This window comes from Corapipo altera, unplaced genomic scaffold (assembly GCF_003945725.1).
Source record: "Corapipo altera isolate COAL_440 unplaced genomic scaffold, ASM394572v1 61286, whole genome shotgun sequence".
Lineage (NCBI taxonomy): Eukaryota > Metazoa > Chordata > Aves > Passeriformes > Pipridae > Corapipo > Corapipo altera.
Window position 1 is genome coordinate 2618812 of NW_020884907.1, and position 16967 is coordinate 2635778.

Genomic DNA, 16967 nt, shown 5'->3' on the forward strand with positions numbered 1-16967 from the left:
TCTTAGAGCCACCAATTCTACACTTTAAGTCTGGAAAGGTGTTAGATGCACAAACATCATGATTTACACCGTAAGTCTGGCCACATTTGCCGTCCCAGGTGCACAAATAGTATGGGTTATACTATAAGTCTGGGAACATTCAACAAGATTCCAGATTCACAAATGGTGAAATTTCTTGATTACTGTACAGAATAAGCTTCAGAAAAATGCTGCTGACAAATACACTGATATCAGAAAGCATAAGCAACAGTATTACTGCAGGATAAAGTTTACCTGATAGGTGTTCCTATGGGGAAGAGATGGGTACAGCCCTTTGACTGTCCAAGGATGTAAAAGTGGAGTCTCCTCTGATCCCCGTCCCCTCCTTGGTTATATTCATATTCTTTTCTTTGAGGATGAGGAAAAGATAAAATTTCACTTAATGTCATTCATGATCAGGTGGAGTTTGAGTGACTTAGTCCTATATGTAAAACATGTACAGGTTTTAATTAATTAGCATAGGCAGGCACTTGAAAAGTAAAATGTATTGTCAAGTTAATGATAGTTCAACTTTCAGTTATCATTTGGGTCATTCCTTTGTCTTAGTTCCTCTTACATACATTGTTCTAAAAAGAGCGTGACCATAACAGCTCCATGCTGTTCTGTTCTTTGTTTCGTGACTCTTTTAGGGCAGCACATGAAGCTGACTCAGTGTTCCTACTCCTATGGTGTGTACACATTTTGTCCCTGGTGAACTATTGCCAATATAGGTGCTTCTATGTTGAGCTTTGTCAGTACAACATGGTAAAAAGAAAAAATCAAAATGTGACAACATACCTGTTAAGTATAGATGGTTGAAAGAACGTCTTTGTGAAAACTTCCTGTATGAGATAGTTAAATTACATTTTTCCATTTTTAAGCAAAAAAACCCAAACAAAAACCAAAATGAAACAAAACAAACAACAAAAAAACCCAACCAAACAAAAAACCAATGAAAAATCCAAAAGTAAACCAAATCAAAAAATTGGGTTATATTTATTTTTATTAGTTTCTCTACTAAATCTCTGATGCTCAGGAGAAGCATCCTGAGGCAAAAATGTCATATTCTAAAAATCACTGTTCAATTCAGGAAAATCAAAGCCTATGAGATATAAACATTTACCACAATAAAAATGTAATCCATGTTGCTTGTTTGGCCTGGAAAATCATTTGCATTTTATTCTCTTATTTCTAAATCAGAGAAAACAGCAAACAGCTGACAGTGTGTGAGATATGACTGGAATCATAACAGAAAATACGAGATAATGTATGACAAAAATACAATATGTTTACTTTCTGTCTTTTTTTTACTTTCTAACCTTTTTAGGGGGACAAATTCTGAAATATTAAATACATTTTAGTTCCCTACCTGCTGAAGTTAATTCAGGTAAATAGTAAAATCAGATTGTTGAACCTTAGTTATGTGCTTTTTGGATCTGAAGGAAGTCAGGGAATCTCATTAAAGTAGAACTCTGTCCTTGAGATGTGATATGATAAAAATGACCTAGACTCTTAGATTACTTGCAAACTAAGTCTGATTTGCTGTTACTTTACCAAAGCAGTTTTGTTCTTATTACATTAATGAATGCAACTTTGTAAACTCAATGAGGTCTTGAGTATATGTGGTGTGCAAGATGGAGCCAATGACAGGAATTCAATAATTCAAGACACTTCAAAATCAGAAGGTTAAAGCAATACATTCAGTTGTTCATTTATATTCAACCTGTTTCCTTTTAGGATGGAATCTTCATCAGCTACTCTTTTTATGTAAAAATACCACTGTTATCAAAGGCATTTGTCCTCTCTTCTTATCTAATACTGGATAACACTGAGTGAGGTAATTACAAATTCAATAAAAATTTAAGGGCAATTAGGCTCTTCACAAGAAGCTCAAGTTCTTATGAATCTTAAATAACTGCAAAATCATTGTTAAAGACTAAATTTTTATACCATCATTATTCTTAAAATGGCAAATGTTAGACAAAAACTCCAGAAATACATCTCCGCACAGCACTCAGTCTTCCAGATTCTACAGAACTTCGTGCTGGCAGCATGTCAGTTTCCTACCCAATATTTTGTACTTAGATGCCTGTTAGAAACCATTACCAAGGTTTTGTCTAAAGTAGTTCTTTGGAAAAAATAACCCTCTATAAAAAAATAGCAAATATTAAAATAAATAAACCCTGGAAGAAATTTCCTAATACCATAATCTAAATAACAGACATGGTTCTAATTTCAGTTGTTGAATGCTGAAAATAGTTTTCACTAAAACTCAGAAAAGAAAGAAAACAGCCTCTTTTTCTCTACAAAAAAATCTGCAAGACACTTTGCTTTGGTTTTGTTCATATGTTCTGGGTACAACACTGCTTTTTCAGCCCCACTATAGAGTCAATTTTTAACTTGAACCTGACTCTTGAATTGTCTGATATAAGCTAGGTACTACTCTTCTTCTATAATTTTATGTTTGTTGGAGTTTGCTAGTGTTAAGTCTTACTTATTACTTTTGTATTTTTATTCTTTGCTAATCTCTTTAAAAGACTTTATTTTCCTTTGCATATTAACAATGCTTTTATTAACAATGTCAATGAAGTTTTTGAAAGGAGATGTTACCTGAGACCATATTGGAGAAGAGGTGCAATTTAAAAGTATGTTATAGAAGAGTTACCTATAAAAAAAGATCAAGGGATTCTTGATCAATTTAATATTGGAATAAAGAAATAAAAAAATATTAAAATATGTTAAATAAGGACAAAATATTTCTAATACATGGGGGAGAGCTTGCCTGTAGTTATGATCTGGTTATTAAAATTACTAGAAATGCTTCTGTCCGAATTAAGGTACAAACGTGACCAAATGCCAAAAATCAACAGTATGAGGGTTTTTTAATGGTAAATGTGAGACAAGGAGAGACAGAAAAATAGGAAAAGGGGGAGAGCAGGAAGGGAGGGGTAGAAGAAAGAAAGTGACAGAGAGATTAAAATAGAAAAAGTAGCCCAGCAGTGTCCCATCAGTCTGATTCTTCTGGTCTTGGTGGTGAGGGTTTCCCAAAAACATAGAGTCCAATGGATTAATATATGTTCAGGAGACGCCAGGCACCTCCCCTTCGAGGGGGGAAGGTTTGCAGTCTCTTGTAACAGATTTGTTGCCTCACTTGGATCACATGCAAGCTTCTGGTGGTGGAAGGCCTCGGGAATGAGCTAGGGAGATGCTTTGGGTGTCTTTGATGGTTTATGACCCCTTCTCAACTATCTTTCATGTGATGTCCCATGTGTACGTGGTCTTCCCGGGGTGGCAGGGGTTACTGCTTTGGTTTGGTGTGGAGAGATTTTACCATCACACGCTTGAAATCCTTCTCACTTGTCACCCCTTGTACACACTTTGGGCTGATTCTTAACATAGACACATTCTTCTTTCTGAGCCTTGTTTAGTTCTCCTCAGACTTGAGATGATTAGACAATAGTCTTATCTGAAGTCCTCAGTCACAGTTGAAATTCCAGTCAGGAGGCATTGGGAGGAGACAGGTTCTTCGGTGGCCACAGACGGACTGTGCTTCCTTGCAGTTTGACAAAAAGCCTTTCTATGATTTTGACAATGTTTAAGACTTTATCGACACTTTAGTCCATCACATATGTGTGCCTGCACTCATGCGCATGTATGTGAGCATGCATGTATGTACACGTCTGTGACTTACGGTGAAAGTGTTTTAGTGAGAGGGAAAACCTTTTCTTCAGTTAGAATGGTAATTAAAAATCAATAAGTAATGAAGGAAAATATAACAGAGAACCACAGCTGGGATCAGTGGATGTAAACGAGGGTCGGCTCCATGAAAATAAATAGCTGTATGAATCAAATATCTACATGGAATCAAACCAGAATTAAGGCAATTTCTTTCAACAATAAAATAAACAAAAAAACAAAAAGTGGAAAAAGTTGCTAAAAGTACTCAGGATATTTACTCTTTCACTAAGATTTTCTGGACAGATAGAACTGAATAGTGAACGTTTTTAACTGTTCAACCACCAATCAGTTACAAACCAAAAGTGATATAACTATTCAAAACATTGAATTCGGGTTAACACGCCCCAGGATTGGCAGGGACCACTACATTGAGAGTCCTAAACTGGATCCTCTTGTAGTTCATGTGCAAATATGAAAGAAAGAACTTAGAATCATAAATCATAGAATAATTTGGTTTGGAAAGGACCTTTCAATTTCATCTGGTACAACCCTCTTTCAATGAGTAGGAACACCTTCAACTAGATCAAGATGTCACCAGGGGCACTATCTCTACACACTGTTTTACTCTATCCCTTCCACATTTCAAGCCAATGAAAGGAACAGTAGCAACGGGCCTTTGACCGACAAAGAAAAACCCTTCCAGCCAAATCTACTCATCTTTTTAGGAGTCTGACTTAAAGTCTTCCTAAGTCATGGGGAAATGCAACTACCACTGACTTTTGTCAACACAAACACAAACTTCTGCCTGAGACAAATTTACTTCAACTGTACTTTTGCCACATTGTGTTTTGAATTAATACAAACTTTGCTGGCCAAGGTACACACTGCACCAAAACTTTCAAACTGATTATCTGAGATGATTAGGAGCAGCCAAATTTTGTACAGAAAATTCCATCAAGAATTCCTTTATTATGCAAAATAGAGAAATCTCATCTAATATGTGCGATCTATTTGATAAAGCAATGAAGTTTTAATGTTGAATATTCACAAAATCTGCAGTGTAATTTATTTTATTTTATTTTGCCTACTAGTCCACGTTCTGCCGCGTAAGGCTGAGATTCAAGAACAAAATGCCAACTCTCTAAATACTGCTATGAAAAGCAAGTGATGAAAATGCTACGCTATGCAAGCAGTTTTTCTGTAAGGGCAGGGATATTCTAAGAGTAGCAAAAGAATACATGACCATATTTTTGGAAAGACTAATATAATTGTCACCATAGGATTTAGTCTAAATCTAACACATTCCCCAAGGCTAGCAAAAAAATGAAAATACAAGCTTCCTTCCATTAAAAACCTAACCACTCTTTGAAGAGTTCAGTTAACTGAAGTCTCTCTTTACAAGTGTTACACTGTTGAAACAGTTAAGAATATCTTAGTGCTGTGTTTCATGTTGAAAGGAACACAAACGAGGTACCAGACCAACCTCCTAGATAAACGGGTTTTTTCTCACCTTCTTTTATGTCACTTAGCAGTGAACTATCATTTCAATACTGTATATAATTGAGGTCATATCCCTTTGAAGTTTTATTTGCCTTCATTTTCTCCCTGAATATTTTAATTAATAACGAAAAATTCACACCATAATGAGTAGTCCAGATGACTCATGTTAGGATGGCAAAGAAAGAAGCTGTTCTACAATATATTACTTCACATGACAAAAGATCTTGTAGATGATCTAGAGGAATACAGTCTAACAGACAAAACCCCTGGATAGCTACATCAAGTTCACTGATTACTTTCAATAAAGGCAAAGATATGAACACCAGGAAGGTGGAAGAACTGTTTAAAAAAACTTATCAAAAGAACAAAGTCATATACTACTCTAACTACAAATAGATCAGATAACTGTAAGAAAAACATTTCAAATTGCTAAAATTCATAATGTCCTTGGAACAGAAACATGTAGGAAAGGAATGAAAAGACCTTGAAGGTTTACAGACTGAATTAACTTGTTGGCTGTAACTACTGTTGGGGGTCTCATGATAGACAATGAATGAATTTTATGTTTCAGTAGGTACTTCCTCATGCTTCCTTTTCTTTTTTTTTAATGGTTTCTGAGATATTTGTAATGTAGAGTCGAATCTGTATTTAGTTGCTTGACTGGGCTTGTAAGCAGTACACTATACAAGTAACCTGTCCTCTTAGTGCTATGAGATCACTATTCCAGATAATGAGGCACTGAGAAACAGAATATAGATTGCTATGACTTGAAGAGTGTATGGGAAGGATATGCATCAAAGTAGGACTAATGTGACACTATCATCAGCATGATTTGTTCAAATAGATATTTATTTTGGTTCACTTTTGCAAAAAGACAACTATGAACTAACTGAAATGCGTGGTGACATAAATAGAGAGATGAATTAAAGTTTGTTTTTCTAGACTAAAGTGAATAGATGGCACATACATTACAGAACAGATTTTAGTAAAATAAGGTGACTAAATAGTTCACTGCTAATCTAGTACCTACTATATAGAAAACATAAAATGTCTGGGTTGAGGATCACTAGGAAGCTGGTAATTTTTATATAAAATCTCATTCCCAAGTTACCTGACTGAAATTTGATTGTGCCAAGATGGACAAATATGCCACCAAGTCTGGCCGTGGCAATCTCATGAATAGGTAAGTCTTTCAGACATTTCAGGATGCATCAAAAGTTACACTACAGAGTGCACTGTCAAGTAGTTAAGTCACTAAATCTTTCACAAGCGTGAGTCACTGTTGCTTAGATTTTGTACATTGACTTTTAAAGCCAGACAATGTTACTGATGATGGATGAAGTTTGGCACAGAGAAGATGTAGTTTTTAGCGGAAACATTGCTAGAAAACTGTATAAAATCAATACATATATTCTAAAAGTGATGGTCCCCCACTCAGTTGTGCACTGAACTTTAACTGACAGGAATCAAATGCTGGTCTTCACCAACAGATGATGCACAGCAAGTTTCTCAAGCATGAGATAGCTAATTGCCAATTTATTCTTATTTGTAAGGAAAACATTATATATTTTGAGACAGAGATGCATTTTCCTATTTTAGCCCATTAAGCTTGTTATATACTCACAAACAGAATTTGCTGCGCTCTTTAGACCACAGGTAGTGGTCCAGTTTGGGAGAGTAATAAAAGAGAGACATCAAGAAAACTGACTGAGCTCTGCAGAAGGGCATCATGTTAGTCAGAGCTGGAGCCTTGAGGAGAGGCTGGAGGACTAGGGTAAGTTCAACCTAAAGGTAATTATGGGTAGAAAAAGGCTGACTTCCTATATATATTACATCATGACAGTTGCACAAAAAAAATCAATATTGGGCCTTGCAACTGAAAAGAAATTGACAAAATGTGGTTTTGTGCATGCTCAATCAATGCAAAGCAATAAATTACTGAAGTCTTTTAAAATTTTCCCCTTTTCCAAACAGTTTAATGTTCCATTTCTATAATGATTGGATGATATCAAACTCATTCTTTTGTTCTCTTGTTTTATGAACACACTGATATCTGGCTATTTCTTCTAAGTTTGATTGTCTTATCAATTCACACTAATTTAACTGATTTCAGTTCAATAACTAAGTTGAAAAAAATAAAGGGTGGACAAAATTGTTTGTTGTATTTTGTGAAGCTATTGTCTCTTTAAGTGCACCCTGTAATAGTTTTTGTTTTGATACAAATAAATCTGTTAAGTCACTGAAGTGAAATAAATCTCTGCTATGGAGATGTATTGTTTGAGATTATATTAAATTTTTTACCCTCTCTGTCCCCAACATACCAGGAGATGTAGTAACCATTCTATATAAAAACAGTTAAAATGGTTAAACGTAAGTTGTTTTTAAAGAAAAAAAAGAAAGAAAAAAATAAAGAAAAAAAATTAGCTAATCAGATAATTCTTCTCCTCTGTTTCTTCAAATTTTAGGACAGGAATCCATTATTTTTATGGATCATCTGATGAAAATTCAATTTTTGAAATAAAAACAGGAAATAGGAAAAATATGTCACAAATATCAGCTTAGGAGACTAAGAGAAGTTGGGCCAATAGCTATTGTCATGGGTTAAGATTGACTCCCCCTGAGAGTCGGGGGCTCAGAGGTGATTGGGTGCCAGGGCAGTGTTCCCTGGAGAGCCAATCACGTCTTGTTCGCTTCTGCTCAAAATCATATATCACAACCACTGGAAACGGTTGGCAGTTTTTCTGTTGGTGTCTGCTGCGTGTAGGTGTAGAAGGCCAGGGGGTGGCTGGGCTCCTTCTTTCCCCCATCCAGGGGGGCGAGGGGAGCCCTGCAGCCCCCCAGCTCTGCCTAGGCCAGAGTTAGAGACAGCATTGGACTGAGTGCATGTTTATGAGGGACGTGACTCACAAACAACTGAAATAAAAATAACAGCAGTATTTTCCACAAAATTTCAGAAGAAGATCAGTGGATTTTATATGAAGTGTATCGTTCAAGACTGTCTTCTAGTTCCATTTCCTCTGAAAGAGACCAGATTCAGGCACTCAAGGCTGTGTTAAAATGCGCAACAATGTGCAAAAGAGTTATCAGAAAATTGTTTACGCAGGTGTATTCCTAATCAAAATTAAAATCTTAATGCATATGACTCACTCTTCTTGAAGCCAGTAGGATTATTTCTGTGTTTAAAACCATATATAAATCTTGTACTTTATTAGCCCTAGGCTTTATTTTATAAAGCTTCACTGCCAATTTATGACAAAAACTGAGTTATAACTAGTAACAATAATGAATACCTTAAGAGCTACATTACAAAAAAAAAAAAAAAAGAAAAAAAGAAATACAAATTCTATCATCACTCAGTATTTATTACATGGGACATTTCTTCCATTTGTCTTTCCAATCTTGTCCAAACTGTTATTTTCTCATAAACTTTGACTTAGGTCATTAAACATATTTCTAGTCCCGCTGCGACTTTTCCCTTCATGCACTTTTTCAAAGAAAGCTGAATACATTATTAGGCTGATCTCCTATCAGATGCTGATAAGGCCTGGCCTTCTGTCAACAATAGAAAGAAAATTATTAGAAACTCTCACAGAAAACCTGTGATTCACTGGTTTTATGCCTGAAATCTCACAGGGAAGAAATAGCAAATAGTGGTAAATTTCTGTCCAAGGTTGGATGTTTGCAACTTCAACTCTTTCTAGATAGAAGGAAAATGCCATCTCTTTCCCTAGGCTGAGCAAAATGTTACACTACAGAGAAAGAAATGTTTATTTGTCATAACATTCTTCTTCCTTATCCAGACTGTCTTACCCAGACTGTCGGAGATGAAAGACATAAATTTTGGTTTTGGTTTTGGATAACGAATTGTGTTTTAATGTGAAACACAAAATGTCCTTTGTATATTTCTAAAAACTACCTCTTGCAGACTGACATATTTCTTCTCTCAGTAAAATGTCTCCATTCTTGAAGATGAAAGATACATAAGCTAAAAATATAGATTTGTTTGTATAAACCTTCTTTTAAATAATGACATACAATTATTAAAATAATATCTACCTAAATAGCTTGTACAATAGTCTTTTTAAGATGAAATACTGTCAATAAAATATATGCATGTCTCTCAGGGAGATATTTAGCACCTTGATTTTAGGCACATGGTGTAAAGACTTAAAATATACAGTTGCCTGTCTCAAAGCACTGTCAAGGCTACAGAGGGAACTTGCCATAAGATAAACCACCACAGTGGGAACTTCAGATAAGCACAGAAGGGAGGAATTTGCAACAGGAATGTGCTAATTCCAAGCCTGAGGGAGGTAAGGTCTGGTTAGCACATCCTGGTTAATGCACCTGGACAAAAATTCCCACTGTGGCAAACTGTGGGAAAGGAAGCAACTGCTATTACACATCGAACCCAAACTATGTGAACACCTGAGACCACCTCACGGATACCTGGAACTTGGACTCTATAAAGGTAGTACCACCAGAAGAATGACCTGGGGATCCTCACTACCCAGAAGCCCAGGGTGAAGAAGGACCAAGGGAACGCCACTGGATCCGTGGGTGATGATTATCATCTGCTTGAGCTCTTTCTCCTTTTTTGTCTGTCTCTCTCTGTCTCTGTCTCTGTCTCTCTCTTCCACCCACTCTTTCCTATTTCTTTCTATCTCTCTACCAGACATTTACTGTTACATAAAATCCATGATATTGACTTTGGCATATGGTCTCACTTGCACCTTAATTCAGGCAGAGGTATCTCTCCATAATTGTATCATAACACATGGAAACATCTGTAAAAAATGAGGACAGCTTTTCAGTAGCGTGTGGTAATCATCATAAAGCTGTGCCTAGAACAAAGTTTTAAGTCCAGAGGGTGCATGTGCCAAGAGTCAGAAATATTTGTTATTTCACTTTCACACTGATTTGAAGTTCTGATGTGAAAAAGGTGATGTGAAAATAAAAGACACATCATGCAACTGAGCAGGGGAAAATTGAGACATCTAAGGATTCCCCATTGCGTATGTGTTCCAGCTGTTCCAAGGGTGAGCTAGCACCTTACTACAATGGAGCCGATGGAATGTTGTCATATTGATCATGCTGCCACCACTACTGCTAAACAGGTTTTGGACTAAGTGTTCTTTTAACTTCTACTAATAGCAGTTTCTCCTGGCCAACTAAAATACTTATAAATGGTGAGGAAAAATAGATTTTTTTTTTTTTATCTAAAACAGCAATATAATCCAATTTAATAACCTGAAAACAAACTCTAAAAAAACCCTAAAAATTCAATTTTGAAGGAGCAAAATGATCCTTCAGGTGCTACTTCAGTTGTATATGGTTCATACCAAGCTCAGCTCAAGGTCACTGTGTTAAAGTGGCAAGTTCAAGACCATCAGCACAATACGGGTTGTTTTTATTATATTCATGAGAACCCTTAAGTTTTTCATAGCAGTTAAAATTATAATATCATGCATTAATTCATGAACACCATTGTTCAAAGTTTTCCAAAAGATTGGCAAAGTGTTTTTAAAATAATCTGATGTAACTTTACTAAAGTTGGAAGATGGAAGACCAAACTCAGGAAAACTCACCTTTTTTTTCCTGACATGTTCATGCATGAACATTAATACTGCTGTCCTCAAAGATATTTTGAAATTTATTCCAATTTCTCAACCCACATCTGAGATACCTGTGGAATTCTTGGAGGTAAAAGACTGATTGTCTAATGGAATTCTTTTTTTCTAATCTACAAGTGAAAAATATGAATGTACTTCATTAGCTACTGTTCAATGAATGTCATTATAGTTCAAGAACTTTGGTTCTACATGTGACAAAACAATATTAAATATACATATACATACAAAAAAGGAAGAGATGACACAGGTCCCCAGCACTTGTTAGTGTAGTTCTGACATCACACCACATATATACATGAATTAATTTATATTTTTGGTTACTATAAACTGATATCTAAATGAAGAAATTAATTCTGCTCACAGAAGTAGCACTTTCAGGTAGGAAAAGAAAAATCAGAAATACTCTACAAACAAAGTAGAAAAATGAGAAACTAATCAATTCTTTAAAATATAAGATTCTGTATATAATTTAGCTTATAGAAAGGTGGTCATGGTCTCCTCCACTGACATTGTTCAACATATGTGATGTTTCTTTTATCTATGGAGTTAAAAAATTTAAAAAAACACCAAGTTGAGCAGGTTAATTATGATTAATTTACAAAGGTCCAGTTTCAAGTTTTCAGAAGGGAAAAAACCAGCATAAGTAGGCAACCAATTTCAATATCATCTTGTCTTTTCTGCTACTATTTTCCATCTAGTCAAGAAAGCTCATGTAGGTATGATGCAGTTTCATTGGCATACAGTTGTAGAGAGAAAATTAAATTTTTGTTACAGTAACCTTGATAGCAAGATGAGATCAAACAAAAACATCACAGAATCACAGAATCATAAAATATGTCAAGTTGGAAGGGACCCACAAGGATCATGGAGTTCAACTCCTGGCCCTGCACAGGATCATCCCCAAGAGTCACACCATGTACCTGAGAGTATCATCCAAAACTTCTTGAACTCTGTCAGGCTTGGTGCTGTGACAATTTCCATGGGGAACCTGTTCTCATGCCCAACCACCCTCTGGGTAAAAGAACCTTTTTCTAATACCCAGCCTAAACGTCCCCAGACAAAACTTCAGGCCATTCCCTCAGGTCCTGTCACTGGTCAGCACAGGGAAGAGATCAGTACCTGCCCCTCTTCTTCCCCTCACAAGGGCATTGTAGACTGCAATAAGGTTTCCCCTCACTCTCCTCCAGGCTGAACAGGCCAAGCAACCTGAGATGCTCCTCATATGGCTTCCCCTCAAGGCCCTTCACCATCTTCATAACCCCTCCTTTGAACACCCTCTAGTAGCTTTAGATCCTTCTTATATTGTGGTGCCCAAAACTGCGCACAGTATTCAAAGTGAGACTGCCTCAGTGCAGAGCAAAACGAGACAATCCCCTCCCTCGACCAGCTAGCAATGCTTTACCTGATGCCCCACAGGACACAGTTGGCCCTCCTGGCTGCCAGGGCACTGTTGACTCGTATTCAACTTGCCATTGACCAGGACCTCCAGGTCCCTTTCCATGGCACTGCTTTCCAGCATCTCATTCCCCAGTTCGTACAAATGTCCAGAGTTGCCCCATCCCAGATGCAGTATCTGACATTTCCATTGTTGACCTTCATACAGTTGGTAATTACCCAGCCCTCTCATCTGTCAAGGTCTCTCTACAGGGCCACACTGCCTTCGAGGGAGTCAACAGATCCTCCCGGTTTTGTGTCACTTGCAAACTTGCTTAATATCCCTTCCTTGGTCCTGTATCCAAGTCCTTTATGAAGATGGAACCCTGTGGAACCCCACTAGTGACAGTATGGTTTTTCCCCATTTGCTATTCTCCTCTGTGCTTGACCCGTGAGGCAGTGGCTCACCCACCACATGATGTGTTTATCCAGGTGTGTTCTGACCATTTTGTTCAGAAGGATGCTGTGAGAGACGGTATTGAAAGCTTTACTGAAATCCAAAAAGATTACACCAATTGGCTTCCCTTGATCAGCTGGGTGGGTGTCACATGAAAAGAGGCAGAAAAGATGAATTTTCTGTTCAACCTGTATTTATTTATTTTTTTGCTATCAGCATCCCCTACAAGATCAAAGCCTTTTAATGTCCAGAAGAGTCTGTTAGCATCTCACCTAGTGAACCCCTTCACTTATTAGATTCACCAACATGGACAGGACATTTGATACATTTTCATATAAGGACTACACCAAATAGTAGTAGAAAAACCCCTCAGTAGGTTTTTCCTAGGAGTTATTTCACTGTTGACGAAACTGTCAGCACTTAAAAACAGACTCACTCTAACAGTTCACAAAATAACATGGTTTTTAATAGAAATTTGCGGTTATTTATGGGGTTTGCTTTGTCTGGAACAGTGTCTAACTGCAAACCCCCACACTTAAACTATGTAGCAATAATAACAATAATGATGCAAAGCATAGGTGCACAGTCTAAAGCAAAAGGCAACTTACAAATAAGTAAGACAACTTACAAAGAATAAGTAAAGCAAAAACTTAAGCACCCAACCTAAAGCAAAAGAACTATCAAAGAATAAGTAAAAATTTTTAAGTACTCTGGAGTAAAAGTAAAATTAGTATTTATGTATAAAGCAATTGCTTTATACCTTTTTTATACCTTTTTCTTCAGGAAGCTTGAATGATTATAGTCAATAAACCAATTTTGGGTTGATAGACAGAAGAAATAGGCCCACAGATTGGCTTCCCAAGTTCCTGGCAGCCAGGATGTTCATGAGAAAAGGCCATGTTATTTCCATATCACTTCTTCCTTTATTTTAATCCTTTGATCAGTTTCTGGGAATGTTTCCCCAGGTTTTCCAGGAAACCATCAGAAGCCTTTTTCTTCTTTTGTGTGGCCTTGTCTATCACCTTACAGTGGATGACCCTGTCATAAAAGGAAATCAGGTTTGATAAGCAGGACTTTCCTCTCATGAAACTGTGCTGGCTGTGACCAGTGACTGTGTTGCCTTGCAGATATTTTTCAATACTTCCCAGAATAATCTTCTCCATAACTTTACCAGGCACTGAGGTGAGACTGTCAGGCCTGTAATTTCAGGGTCCTCTTTCTTACCCCTCTTGAAAATTGGTACAACAGTCACCTGCTTCCAGTCAGCTGTCTACCACATGATTCAAAAGACTAAAATAACTAGCATTTGGTAGTTTTCATTCCCTTTTAAACTAGAACAGTTAATATTTTCTTTCCTTTTCAGGAAAATGGCCAAAAAGCCATTAAACTCAAACACCAGTGAGACTCAAATGCATGAAGCCACTTCAGACCAGAAAAAGAGCAATTCAAAGCAAAATAAAAGCGGGACCTTTCTAGAAATATCTGAGAGGAAAACAGAGAGGCACAGTTCTGGAGAGATTAATCATCTGTTGCTCAGACAGCTATACGCTTTAGCTGAATGCATTATTGTAAATTCCATCCCTGTCTGACTATCCGAAATATACATTGTCTGCAAAAATGCCAAATGATGTGAGCTGAAATATCCCCACAAAAAATTATTGTTCTGATTAATAAACTGCATTTCTAAAATACAGTTTGATCTAAATCTTAATCTGAAATTTCTGTCAGAAATCTAATCTATCCTCTCACAAAATTCTCTACTGAAACAATACATTTTAAAGTTTTGGCTTATTAGTCCTTTACAGAACAACTTTCTTATGCTAAAAGCAATTGCAATACTGAACTAGCACATGTTCGTTTACATGCCTGTGCTAATAGTGTGAAAAGAAAAATCAAAATAAAGAACCAGACTAAAAGGAGAGGAAACTTTTATAAAAATTAATTTATAGAGAGAGTTCAGCTTTCAGAGTAGAAATAGCAGTAGTAGAAACTGCTTGGTATAAATACCTACTCATGTTATGAAATTATTTCATAGTGAGTCTGTGATGACAAATTGACATTGAAATGAATAAGTATGTTACCTTAACTATCTATTTTAAGAATATTCCTCCAATAGCTAATTTCTGTGCTAGAGGAGATAAAGGTTTTTTTACTACTCATTAACAAATGCTGAGGAAATTTCTGTTTCTCCTCCTCTAGGTCTGATGCTACAACTACGTTCTCCAGTAAATTCTGTTTGAAATAATTGTGACAGTTTATGATCTGATTCTTCTCCTGGAGGGATTAATGAAATGAAAGAGTCAGGCATCATGGAGTTTGGGGAATAAAGGTGATGAATAGGCATTTTTTAACAGAGTGGAGTCACTTATGGTTTTTCAACATCTATTTTATAACCCACAGGGGGAAATTATTCTAGCTTGAGTATTTAAAATTTTTGAAGCACAACTAGTAGGGAAAAGACTGATGTACTATGTAAGAAACTGAAATAACCATGTCCTCTGTCATGCAACAGCTCTCTAAAAGACAGAATGACCCCTGAGAAAACTTATAAATTAGGAGGTGGGTATTATTGGCTAGAGTGCTTTCTGACAACTAAACACTGTCTGTCATGGTCTTTAAAGAGGTTATAAGTATTTTTGTCTGTTGAATTTTTGTAGGTTATCCTAGAAAAGATAATAAGTATAGGATTTTTTCAAAAGATAAAATTTTATATTGAATTTTTTCCAACTAATCTGTAATCAAGACCAGAATCAGTTTTCCACTGAAGACAACTTTTTCAGTATAAAGCATCAGAATAGAAAAAATTCCACAGCATGTTTCATTCTCACTAATTTAGTTTAATATTTTTCAATTATTCCATTAATATCTCAAGTTTCAATTTAAAAAAACCCCTGTAAATATATATGATCTGTTTACAAGATTCTTACAGGCAGAGAGAGAGAGGAAAATACAGTTTCTAATGGCCAACATGAGCTCGAAGTTTAGTTTTAGCAAGTTAGCATAGAGACAAAGGCAACATGCTGGAGAATATGGAAAGTGCTAGAAAGAATTATGGCAAATTGACAGAAATGACTGATATGGTTTGAAGCTGGCTCCCTGCCAAGTCTCCAAACCTTACCACAAGAAGTCCCCCCTCCCTCTCCAAACCTCAGGGAGAAGGGGAAAAAAAACAACGAAGAAAACGGAAACGAGAGAGAGACAGCTAAAGCAATATATATAAATATATTTACACTTATATTACAGTTATATGCAGTTGAAATATATATATACAGTTTCACAGGGAAAAGGGAAAGGGAGGGGGAAGGGAAAAAAGGAACAAAACCAAAATAAAATATATATATCCCAATCAATAGCTCAAGATCTAGCTACTAAAAGAATTAGCAAAGAATATCTTACTACTCTCCTTGGGACAATGGAGAGTCATGATGGAATGATCGCTGGCAACCTCCGTCTCCCAAGGTCGACAAGGCCTTACCAGGCCTCGCTCCCCAACACGGCAGACTCAACAGCAGGGAAACCTGCACCTCCAAAGCCGCCGGAAGGAAAGAGAGTGAAGGCCTTTCCTCCTTTCTTCTTATAGTCTGGTTTACGCAAAAATCATAGGGAATACTGGGTAAATCTGGGCCCTTCCTTGGTTACAGACTGGTCACCAAGGAAGGTCTAGACCAAACTACCACAATGACATAGTTATACATTGACTTGACTAATACAGAAAATATGCAGACAAGCATGTGAGTTTAGGAAGTAGTAAAATATTCTCTGGAATAGTGTGTGCCAAACTTATCTACCATGAGGAACATATGAGGAAGAAAAAAGGCCCAGAGGTGAAAGAGGTGCTCTGGGGTTCTGCCTTTCAATGAAACAGCCTCAGGTCCTGGTCTTGTTGAACTTCTAGAGGAAATTACACAAACAAAATCCAAATTTCCTTCAGGAAGTTTCAGAACTCATAACTTAAATACAAAAAGAGAGCTGAAAAATTACAGTCTTACCTAGACTGTGTCTCAGTATAGCAAGCACTGGAAGCAATTCATGAAATAGCATATGTGACGGACAACACCAAACTTAGGCTTTCTTTAAAGCACAAAGCACAATATAAAGACCCTCCAAATTCTTACAAGATACGTATATATATTTATGATAGGTGACAAGTGCCTGTGCTATCTGCTTCAGAATTTTTTATTTTCCAGGTTGTTGTCTCTTAATTTTTCATATATAGTAACAACTATAGCTACGTATATGCTATGCATTTAAACTGACTCCAGACTTTCTTTTCTATATTTTTGACATGAAATTACTAAGGTTGTTTC

At 36.5% G+C, this 16967-nt stretch overlaps 1 long non-coding RNA gene across 1 annotated transcript; it reads right to left on the bottom strand.

The window, feature by feature from the left end:
• Positions 1 to 277: 277 nt before the first annotated feature.
• On the bottom strand, positions 278 to 16690 carry LOC113951507. Its single transcript, XR_003529174.1, has 3 exons — positions 16650 to 16690; positions 9930 to 9983; positions 278 to 460 (listed from the first exon to the last, which is right to left on the bottom strand). It is a non-coding gene; the product is annotated as an uncharacterized LOC113951507 (long non-coding RNA).
• Positions 16691 to 16967: the final 277 nt, after the last annotated feature.